This window comes from Sinocyclocheilus grahami, unplaced genomic scaffold (genome assembly GCF_001515645.1).
Source record: "Sinocyclocheilus grahami isolate Dianchi unplaced genomic scaffold, SAMN03320097.WGS_v1.1 scaffold486.1, whole genome shotgun sequence".
Classification (NCBI taxonomy): domain Eukaryota; kingdom Metazoa; phylum Chordata; class Actinopteri; order Cypriniformes; family Cyprinidae; genus Sinocyclocheilus; species Sinocyclocheilus grahami.
Genome location: NW_015505665.1, coordinates 877,821 through 889,160, shown reverse-complemented (window position 1 = coordinate 889,160; position 11,340 = coordinate 877,821). Strand labels below are relative to the sequence as shown.

Below are 11,340 nucleotides of genomic sequence, written 5' to 3'. Positions count from 1 at the left end.
ACTTTTTCTGCTATTTACTACAGATCATGCCGGTTATTTTGTTCAGTTTAGTTTGTAAAGCACTTCACAATCCATGTTGTTGTTGTTGTTGTTAAAGAGATAGTTCACACAAGAATGAAAATTCTGTCACCATTTTCCAAACCTGTATGATTTTATTTTTTTTCTGCAGAACACAGAAGATATAAAGAATGTTGATGCCCGAACAGTTTTGGTTTCCATTGTATGGGCATAAATTGCATGGACCTTTCTCGAAAACTATCTCCACAGAAGAAAGAAAGTCATTCAGGTGAGTAATTTATTATCTTTTTTGGTGAGATATCCATTTAAGCAGCTTTACAGGTAATTGTTTCAGCTCTGAACTGGTTAAATAGCATTTTTGTTTTCGAATGTCTCTGTGATTTTGTTGACTACAGTAATACATTAGTGATTTGATTAGAATGGCAATGGAGCATTAATGCCATTGGACCATATCATTTAACCACCCAGTGAACTGAAACTCAAGGCACTTCTAAGTTTTGGCAGCATACCAGATCAAATGTATATCTCTCTTTTTTATGGACATGTTTATCAGTGTTGTCTTACGATTTATAGTGTATTTATTGATGAGACAGTCTTAACTGAAAGTGAAATTGCATGACAAAAGAGACAAGCCTGCATAATTATGAACATAAAATTCAGAGGCAATAAGTTCTGAAACATTCTCTGGCAAATCATACTCTATACTATCACTGTGAAAAAGTAATTTCCCTCAACCACCCAGACACAGCTGAACAATGAGACTAGAGGATTAAGTCATTCTCTCTTGGAGTGAAGAACAAAGGGAAATATGGTTTGTTTAAGCTGCCCACAATTTCATTTTGTGGATCTTTCTGACATGATTTCCATAAGGGGGGATTTTCCTTTCAAGATACCATTTCTACTGTCGCCATCAGACATCACGTCATCTTGTTTCTGGAGCACAAAAGCTTTTTTTTTATTTTTGGTGTCTGATTAAATCTTTGCTTTATTGTGGATGGATCTTCACATTTGGAAACCACAGGGGAATGTTAGAAGTTGCTAATTTAAGTACGCTTTTGCCTTTTTCTCTTGAGAAGATTTCTTAAAAGAAAAGGAAAAAAGGGGAGAGAAGTACAATATTTGCTTTGAGTCTAGTACAGTCTGGCTACATAGCAACCCAAATGGCTCATTTTATTCTCAAGATGAGGAAACACGTGTCTCTGTGAAATTGGGACATCACATGTAAAAAAAAATGCCTTTGGTCAATGCCATGTGGAGTCTAAATAACAATTTGCCAATTTATTTCCATTGAGTTATCACAGTGTTTATTTTGTTAAGCTTGCAACCAGTGACACTGAGTTTAAGAAGAGCGGGAACAATTTACAATGGTTTCATTTTCTTTCATAACTACTACAGCTGCAAATATACCATGAGAGTAACACTCAAATAAGGGCACACTTAATTTATTTGTTTTAGTACTTTTTTAAACTTTGAAGTCACAATGAAACTGAAATGGTGACCAATCCAGTGTTGCCACTGGACAAATCTAGTGACTTCTTGGATGAACCTTATCTAGTTTCACAGACTTGCAGTACTGCTGCATGAGCGCGAGGTCTTGCTTTTCCACCACACACACCTCTCTTTGTGTCTGCTTAGTTAAGCGAGCGGCTGAAAGGAGCAGGACTTTCAGTTAAAATAGGAATTATATATTGCTTCTAACCTGAGTGATCATTTTACATGTAAATAGCTAAAATCACAGCATAGCCATTGTTTTTATCTTACTGTATGTGTCTATGGTGATATTGTCAGATGACGACTCGATTATAAATCAGAATTTTAGTGCATATTAACAGCTAGAAAGGGAGAGCTGGTTAACTTGAATAAATTGTTCACCGATCAATAACATCTATTTATTAAATTTCATTTTACGACACAACATGACAAAAGACAATAGAACTCATTATAATCAGTGATGCTGTGTACACTTGATGCAGCACAGTGTGTTGCGACGCGACATGACAAATCCCCGACGGTAAACTGATGCCTCATCCTATTTATGACGTACTGGCACACAGTACAAATGATTTGCAACAGTCACTTTGTCACGTCCGGTGGGGCCTGTAGCTGTTGTGACGCAAGCGACAACAATCACGTCTGGTGTAGAAAGTGTTATGATGGTTAACATTTTTAGCACAAAGGATTGTAGTTATTATTATTATATTTTTAAAGTGCCTCTATTATGCCATTTCGAATACTGAATGTAAATTATCTGCAAAGTTGTAAAATCAAAAGTGCATGATAAATAAAGTCATCTACCAAAATAAAGAATTGAATCTGAACAACCTAAACGAGTCATTAGTAATTCAAATACCACTTCCGTGATGGCTACACATCACGGGGTAACACGCTTGCATAATGTCCACCTATGTTCTACGTTGGCTGGCCGCGAACAACTTGACCCCGCCCTCAAATACTGTAGCTTGTTCGTGTGGTTAATGTCATGTCGAGAAGATTCTTTGTGATTTTGGTTTTACTATTTTGCAAGTTGTCTGAGCAGTACACAGCCAAACTAATTTCCCTATTTTAAAAACAAAGCCTTACAAAATATAAAATAAGAAACAATGGGAGACATTTAGGCCAAAGTGGATGAAGATAAAAATCTTTGTCATTATTTAATCTTTAAAATAAAAACAAAGATACACATTACAAATTGACATACACTCTTAAAAATAAAGGTGCTTCATGATGCCACAGAATAACCTTTTAGTCTAAATGGTTCCATAAAGAACCTTTAACTTCTGAAGAACCTTTCTGTTTCACAAAAGATTCTTTGTGGTGAAAAAAGGTTCTTCAGATTACAAAAAGGTAAGAAAGAGATGGTTCTTTAAAGAACCTTTGACTGAATGGTTCTTTGTGGAACCAAAAATGGTTCTACTATGGCATCGCTGTGAAGAACCTTTTGAAGCACCTTTATTTTTAAGAGTGTACTATACAAATAAAACAAACTGTGCTTTATTTTTCCAGTAGGTGTATTCAGCAGTAGCATTCAATAAATTGAATAAACAAATGTAAGTATAAAACAACACTGTAAGAATATCAACACTGCACTCTATAAATTATACATTGATTCTTATTAAAGCAACTGTATTAAAGTTCTTCAGTCAAGAGCAGTGATTTTTCTCTTTGTGTTTTGTTGTTTTATTAATATTAAAGGAATAGTTCGCCCCCAAATGAAAATGCTGTCATTATTTACTCGCTGTAGCGTCTGGACCAATCAAACACTCAATTTTTCATTTGATTTAACAAATCAGTTCTTCATTAGATTAACAAATCGTCACAGTCCCCTCACCCAATAAACTGGATGCCAGGATGTCTGCAACGACACCAAACCATGGCAACCCTGACACCAGATACATTTACGACCTCATGGAATGTGAGCAGGGAAAATCACTGCATGTTCCACAGCAAGAGGCAAATGCACAGTAGAAATTGACTTTTCTACTAATTAATTCATAGGAAGACCTTTCTTTGAATGAACACACATGATCCTTCAGGTCATTGTGTATATTATTGCTGTCTTGTATATTATCTGTTGTATTGTAGACTAGTTTATGTATGCTTATGATAGAACCACTCATTCATGTAACCTTACATATAACATGTTTGGTCTCTATTAATTCGTATTCGGATGATCTAATTGAGAGTGTATATTGTATGTTTATACCTATGCAACATATTAGTGTTCTAAGAATCTTTAGTAATTTTGATTCAAGTTCCATTTGCAAATTACCATGCTTAGAGACAAAGGGTCATAAAAACTCCCCAGTATCTCAAAACTCCCACTTGGGATACCGGCCTTTCTTATTGGACAAGCCCATCTTGAGAGGCGGGGATCTTCTCCGACCTTAAAGGCCCACACCAGAGACCCTCCCAGAGTCGGTGGTTTGTTGGAATTCTGAGAGGATGTGAGAAAAATGCAAAGGAAGTTATTTCCCTTAACCAGGAAATTAACGTTCTTAGACTTGACAAGATAGTTGACCCTGAGAGGTCAGCTAAATATCTACAGCGGATCTAAAATATTTATAATTAATTATAACTAGTTATGATTAATTATTCATATTTCCCATGAGCTGATTCGTTACATCACTCTCAAGTTGTTTTAAACCTGAATTAGTTTATTTCTTCTGTTGAACAGAAGTTATTTTGAAGAATTTGGGTAACCAAACAGTTGCTGGTTCCAGTGACTTCCATAGTATTTTTTTTTCCTTCTATCAAAGTCAATGGGGATCAGCAACTGTTGGTTACCCACATTCCTCAATCTTCTTTTGTGTTCAGCATTACGTTTTTTTGGGCTACTATTATAATGTACCGTGGCCAGCTAAAGTGTATCTATAGACAAATAAAAATGAGATCCTTTTTGTAATGTGTATTATAGCCGATACCTGGCAACTTAAGAATGGAGAGATGGATGTCACATCTCAAACTATTACGCGAGTTTCACCCAGAGCATAGATGTATAGACTTTTAAAGCAGTTAATAAACACGACAACAGCCAGTCCAAGCATGTCTCTTATAGGTCTGCATGTTCTGCGTGTCTCTGTTTAAATGAATTGCATAGTTTTGTCTACTACACAAACTCAAACACACGTGAAGCTCAGAGTGATTTCAGCTCCAGAGCTTGTCAGAACAGCACACAAAATAAATATTTAACCGTCAAGGCTTTAAAGAACATGAAAGTAATGTACTTTTGTGATTGTGAAGTGCAGTGTCCCATGAGTGTAACTCTACCATTGGTTTAACATTTGACGTGAATGTATGTCACGTTGTACAGTATATTGAGACTGAGGTGCCAGAAGTGCAACTGATAGAATGTGCGCTGTAGAACGATAATATTTCGTTGGAGACATTTTAATCGTCAACGATCAAAAATCGTGATATCGCACACCCCTACCATGAAAGTACATCTGTTTTATTTTCACTTCAAAAAGATGAGGCTGCAAAGAATCAGTGATTATAATAATTTTTTTTTTCCACTGTACCACAGCAGTACAACCCCAATCTTTCTTTGTGTTCCCATAATTTTACTGACGACTGCTTCTTTAATCACGGAATTCACAAAATTCTTGCTCTTGAAAGATGACTCAGTACCTAGTTTATGTGAACTTGCTGGCTCCACTGAATCACAACCTGTAAGTATGATGTTTATATTTTCTATCGAGCATTCAAAATACGGAACTATGGCAGTGGCCATATCGTTTCTGACATGCGCTGTACGCGGCAGACAAATCACAACAGACTGGACCATCTGACCAATCAGAGCAGAGTAGGCTCACAGAAAGGAGGGGTTTAGAGAGACTGAATCTTAGAACTGCTTCGAACAAATCATTTGAGAATCGTTGGAAAATGAGGTGATATTAAATGCATATTTTGAGAAAACAAAAGCCTTTGTTTACTTTGCATGCATGTAAACCTATTGTAGGAGACACCCAAAACAATATTAGGAACCTTAAAAATCACATAATAGGGGCTCTTTAATGAAATTCATAAAGTCAATGTTGAACTTTAATAAAAAAAATTTTTTTTATAAAAAATCTCATTTTCAGATTTCTAATTTTTGGGTGAACTATGCCTTTTAGATAACTATAGAGAATCTGTTTTGGACATCTACAACCACCAATGTTTAACTGAAAGTTAATTAATAGTTTTATACCTTGGTATGCATAACGCTTAAAAATCACATAATAGGGGCTCTTTAATGAAATTCATAAAGTCAATGTTGAACTTTAATAAAAAAAAATTTTTTATAAAAAATCTCATTTTCAGATTTCTAATTTTTGGGTGAACTATGCCTTTTAGATAACTATGGAGAATCTGTTTTGGACATCTACAACCACCAATGTTTAACTGAAAGTTAATTAATAGTTTTATACCTTGGTATGCATAACACAAAATACATTTGGGACAGAAAAAAATTATATAAGTAGCCCATATGTCAGACACTGGGTGGGTACATATGATGTCAGGGTGTTCAGGGTCCAAATGTTCTCTGGACATAATCACAATGGGGCTAGAAATAATGAGTTACTAGTCTGGCATCTCTCTTGAGAAGCAGGGGTGAGAGAGGGCATGAGAGGGAAGACCTGTCCACTTTAAGCCCATCAAAAAACCCAGCAGAGAAACCATGCATGCAAATGTGAGATCTTCCAGAGCTTGATCACAAACCTGCCTTGGAAAGTTTGCTTCTGTTTCTCTCTCTCTCTCTCTCTCTCTCTCTCTCTCTCTCTTAAACCCTCTCTCTTTTTTAAACCTGTTCTTACCATTCTGCTCATTAAAACAGATCTGTGAACTCTGACAGGAAATACACATGAAGTGTGAACAAGCGTTCAATCGACATTTCAGATTTTTGAGAATTTCCCTAAAAATATGCTCTTAATGGATAGACTAGCATGTCATACACTCTCCTTAACAGCGCCTCGGCTACACAACACAGACCATGTCTTTGGAGTAATTCAACGTGTCATCCATTCCTGTGCAGCCAGCTGATAGGGGGCAAAGAGCTAATGATTAATACCGTGATATAATGGGCAGAAAAAAAGATGGCAAGTTCACCATGGAGGCATCTCCTGAACCTGACCGATAGCAGCAGGGTGCAGGCAGATAAACAGGAAACAAACCCCCTCAAATCCACTTCCAGTAAGATGCGTGGAACAGGAGAGGCCATGCCAATAAATAACGATGCTTTATTGCTTCTCTCTGATTGGCTATGGTAAATATAACTGCATATCTCTAGCTAACAGCACGGCCCCAGGTATTTTCGGCAATATTTGACAGGTCTAAAGACGAGACCTGTTGGATTACAGGTTGTATAATGTCGTTACATCATCACTGCAATACTAACTTAGTGAAACTTTGTTTAAAAAGTGCATAGAAAACAAGACAAAGCAGACAGAGGTAAGGAGATTATTTGTCTTCATGCTAAATACTGACGTTTGAGCGATTATACAGCCATTACGTTCACACTAGTTGACAGTGCAAATGGTACTGGGATAAAAAAGCTTGTAAGTGGTAAGTATTAGCAGCTGGCCAACTGCACAAGAACAATGTGCTTTCACATGAGCGTACACCTGCTATTTGTTATGCCTAAAATTTGAGTAGGGATGAACAGAAATGCAGACTATTGTGTGATTCGCAAAAGTGGAACACACTCTGTTGTATACAAGCAATCGTAATGATATCAGGACGACCCTCATTAGCACTGCCGTTTTTCTTTCAAATTGCCTCTGGCTAATGATCGCTTCCATATGGCTTTGGTCATCTCTATTAAATAGCATTGCATTTCTCCGGCTCAGAGCGATTCAAATTTAACAGAAACCTCAAGTACTCCTCTAATACGCTCGACATGTCCAGGATTTCCTCCCATTTATCAAAGGGTTACAGGCTGGAGTGTTTTCATTGCTGCTCTTATATGTATTTGGAAGGAGCTGATGGTGGTTATTGTGGATCACAGGCCCAGATTCACTTCCTCTGTCAGTGGGCTGCAGTTTCCATTACTGAAATGGAAGAAGCAGTAAAGAGGGGCCGGTATGTAGACGTGTGGTCCACTGGCTGATGAGCGGGTCGCTGCCACTACACTAAGGCCTCAGTAGATGAGGGCATTTTGGGAACATTTTACACTATTCTTTGAATTATTTTGTGTAGGTTTAATAAGTGCACTCAAAAACATTTTCACATGTGTCCTCCAAAATGACACACAACCTAATAAGTTTATATGTAAATAAATCCATTTAGTCACAAACTTCTCAAACTACTCAGCAAATTACTTCCTCTCACTGCTGCTTTCTGAGGGTTTGGAGAACAATTACTCCGAGTCGCCCCCTGTTGTTTTACAGAATTATACAACGGTGAGCACATCAAGTATAAACGCCTCGTTAGTTTAGTGAGGAGCGCACACAGTCAGCAGGTTCGCAGTGTAGAGCCAGGCGAAAGTATAAACAAGGCTTCAAATGCACAAAACGCTTCCACTACAAGAGAAAGCGGCATCTAGCTGTGTCCCATGTGAAAGGGCCTGACAGTTCACCCAAAAATGAAAATTACCCCATGATTTACTTACCCTCAAGCCATCCTAGGTGTATATGACTTTCTTCTTTTAGACGAATACAGTCGGAGTTTTATTAAAAAATGTCCTGGCTCTTCCAAGCTTTATAATGGCAGCGAATGGGGGTTGAGATTTTGAAGCCCCAAAAAGTGCATCAATCCATCATAAAAAGTTCTCCACACAGCTCCGGGGGTTAATAAAGTCCTTCTGAAACAAATTGTTTGTGTTCCACTAACTGTCAAACACGCGTTTACGAGAGAGAGGCGTTCTAGCTGATGATGTAGGCGTAACGTAAGCTCCCGTGAGAAGTGACAAACGTGGAAGGAGAGAGAGCAAAACAAGTACAAAATGAGGATTTGTAAAGAAAAATGTCAGAGGATTTCTATATAAGCCAAGAGGAGACTGGTTTTCCTTTGCTGTAAACAAAACTTGGTTCTCGTGAGACTAGCATATTCTCATGGAGCTTACATTGCACCTACGTTCTACCCCATCCCTGTGAACATGCATACAACAGTTAGCGGAAGCTAGAGATTGAGGTTTATAAAGTTTTAAATGTGGATATTTTTCTTACACAAACGCATCTATTCGCTTTAGAAGGCCTTTATTAACCCTCCGGAGCTGTGTGGATCACTTTTATGATGGATGGATGCACTTTATTGGGCTTCAAAATCTCGACCACCATTCACACACGTAAGCGTGTGCACAAAAAACTGCTTGCCCACGTGCGAGTGTAAATTAGAATTTCCTTTCGCAGCTTACGGCACTTATAATAAGTGCAATTGCACCAAACACATCACAGTTTACTCATTCGCCCATGCTTCTTTTTCCCACTCCAACGTTCCAATAATTCCTGCACACTAAAAGCTGGATGGATATTTTTGCTTAGACCGATAGGTCTATGTAAAAGTTTTAGAGAAATTTAAATCGATTCACACTTTATATCATTGCCACGATATGTGTTGTCATATCACCCAGCCCTAACGTGCAGTAATGCTTTAAAGGGGTCATATGAGGTTGCTAAAAAAACATTATGTTGTGTATTTGGTGTAATGGAATGTGTTTATGCGGTTTAAGGTTAAAAAAACACATTATTTTCCACATAATGTACATTATTGTTGCTCCTCTATGCCCCGCCTTTCTGAAACGTGTCGATTTTTAAAAAGCTCATCGGTCTGAAAAGCGAGGTGTGCTCTGATTGGCCAGCTATCCAGTGCATTGGGATTGGCTGAATACCTCAAGCGTGTGACGGAAATGTTACGCCCCTTACCATACTGTGATGCCCTGTTCGGCCCGAGCGACGAGACAAAAAAATTAAAACCCATTACAAACGAGGCATTTGTTGCGTCCAGTGGGGACATAATTACTGATTATAATGACTTATACTGTCTTTTTATGCGTTGCGTTGCGTATCGCGCTGCGTAAACATAAAACCATGCCTGGAGAAACGACAAACAACAAGTGCTACTCTGCACTGCTCAAAACTGGCGTTTGAATTGTCAGTGGCAAATTCTTTAAATATAAAAAAAGTACTTATAGGCTGTGAGTCAGAAGCTCCAAACTGTCCTTGCAAAGTTGGAACTGCCTCACTTTATAGAAACAGACACTGGCATTGTAGGCAACTCTCACAGGAAACAGTCCTCATCCTCCGCAAAATGCGCTGCATACATATGAATATTTAGGTTGTACTGTTCTGGAACAGTGTTGTAAATACAACTTAACCACTGATTTCTAGCTGTGTCCTCTTTTGGAAGGCCAAAGAAAGTAATTTCGCTTTCACAACAAAACACACAGTGTCACACACGGCGGGCTTGAGTGAGGAACTTTTCATGTTTATGTCCAGTGGAACTTAAAAAGTTACTAAAAAATTAACACCCCTTGTCATTAGAAATATTGCTTCAAAAAAAAAATATTTATATATATATATATATATATATATATACATACAGTGGGGCAAAAAAGTATTTAGTCAGCCACCAATTGTGCAAGTTCTCCCACTTAAAAAGATGAGAGAGGCCTGTAATTTTCATCATAGGTATACCTCAACTATGAGAGACAAAATGAGAAAAAAAATCCAGAAAATCACATTGTAGGATTTTTAAAGAATTTATTTGCAAATTATGGTGGAAAATAAGTATTTGGTCAATAACAAAATTTCATCTCAATACTTTGTTATAATATACCACAGGCCTCTCATCTTTTTAAGTGGGAGAACTTGCACAATTGGTGGCTGACTAAATACTTTTTTTTCCCCCCACTGTATATATATAGTTCGGTTCCATTAATTACTGGTAGATGTTACAGTAGTACTGGCTCTTTGTTTCATATCTTTGCCAGTTGGGCGCTTGACACCCTACATTCTGTCAGAATAGCTCATGTCATGGCTCACGGAGACCTGGAAGGCCCAGGCAGCTGTCCATCAAAGTGACAAGGCCTGGCGCTTCCAGCTACAGGAACATGGTTAAAGGGAGAGCAGGCGGTGGTCAAGGCTTTACCCAGAGCCACAGCAACACCATGTCCAAGTGTTAGCAGATGATGCACATTTCAGACACGTTAATTCAAGCCGTCAGTTCAGCCATGAAACCATTTCTTCCTGCTCTCTTTCGCTGCCCTGCCACTCAGACAGCCAAGGGCTATCTTCATCACAAAGGGCTGGGGAACGCGCCACAATATAATCCTTGAGGGATCGGGGTGAGGAGGCACACGGGGTTAAAGTCTTGAAAGGGGATTTACCAAAGTAAATTTTTTTTGAGGGCTTGGCTTTCTTATATACTTTATTGTTTTTGTTTGCATCATCAGTATTATTATTTATGAAAGATTCCATTAGAAAAAAGCTTGCATTATGCTTTCTGCAAATTTTGGTCCATAATCAGGACACAAGTTTTTGCATTTGGCATTAAGTGGCAACCTAAAACTGTGCCGATCTTGTTAAAAATAAATAAATAAACTAGTTTGATTGGACATTTCTTTACCTTGTTTTATTACATCACTAAAGACACTGTTTAATCTGGTTAAATAGGCCAAACACAGTAGTAGTTTTTGTAGATTTGTTGAATTTATTTATGTTTTATCTTGCTTATTTTCCAGTATGGTAAGCATGAGGACTAATTTGCAAACTGACCTTAAGGCATGCTCGAGGCTAGTGTATTATTTCAGTTGTTTTCAATTGGAGCTCTGCGTTTAAAATGCCAGGAATGTGACGAGGCGCTGAGCATTTATTTCACACTGTGTGCTGCACGCTCTGCATTTTT

General features: G+C 37.9%; 1 long non-coding RNA gene across 1 annotated transcript in view; it reads right to left on the bottom strand.

Moving 5' to 3' along the window:
• Positions 1 to 4,230: 4,230 nt before the first annotated feature.
• Positions 4,231 to 11,340, bottom strand: part of LOC107553920 (uncharacterized) — a 19,146-nt gene continuing 12,036 nt past the window's right edge. Inside the window, exon 3 of the long non-coding RNA XR_001605007.1 lies at positions 4,231 to 4,316. This is a non-coding gene — a long non-coding RNA (uncharacterized lncRNA). The remainder of the gene's footprint in view (positions 4,317 to 11,340) is intronic.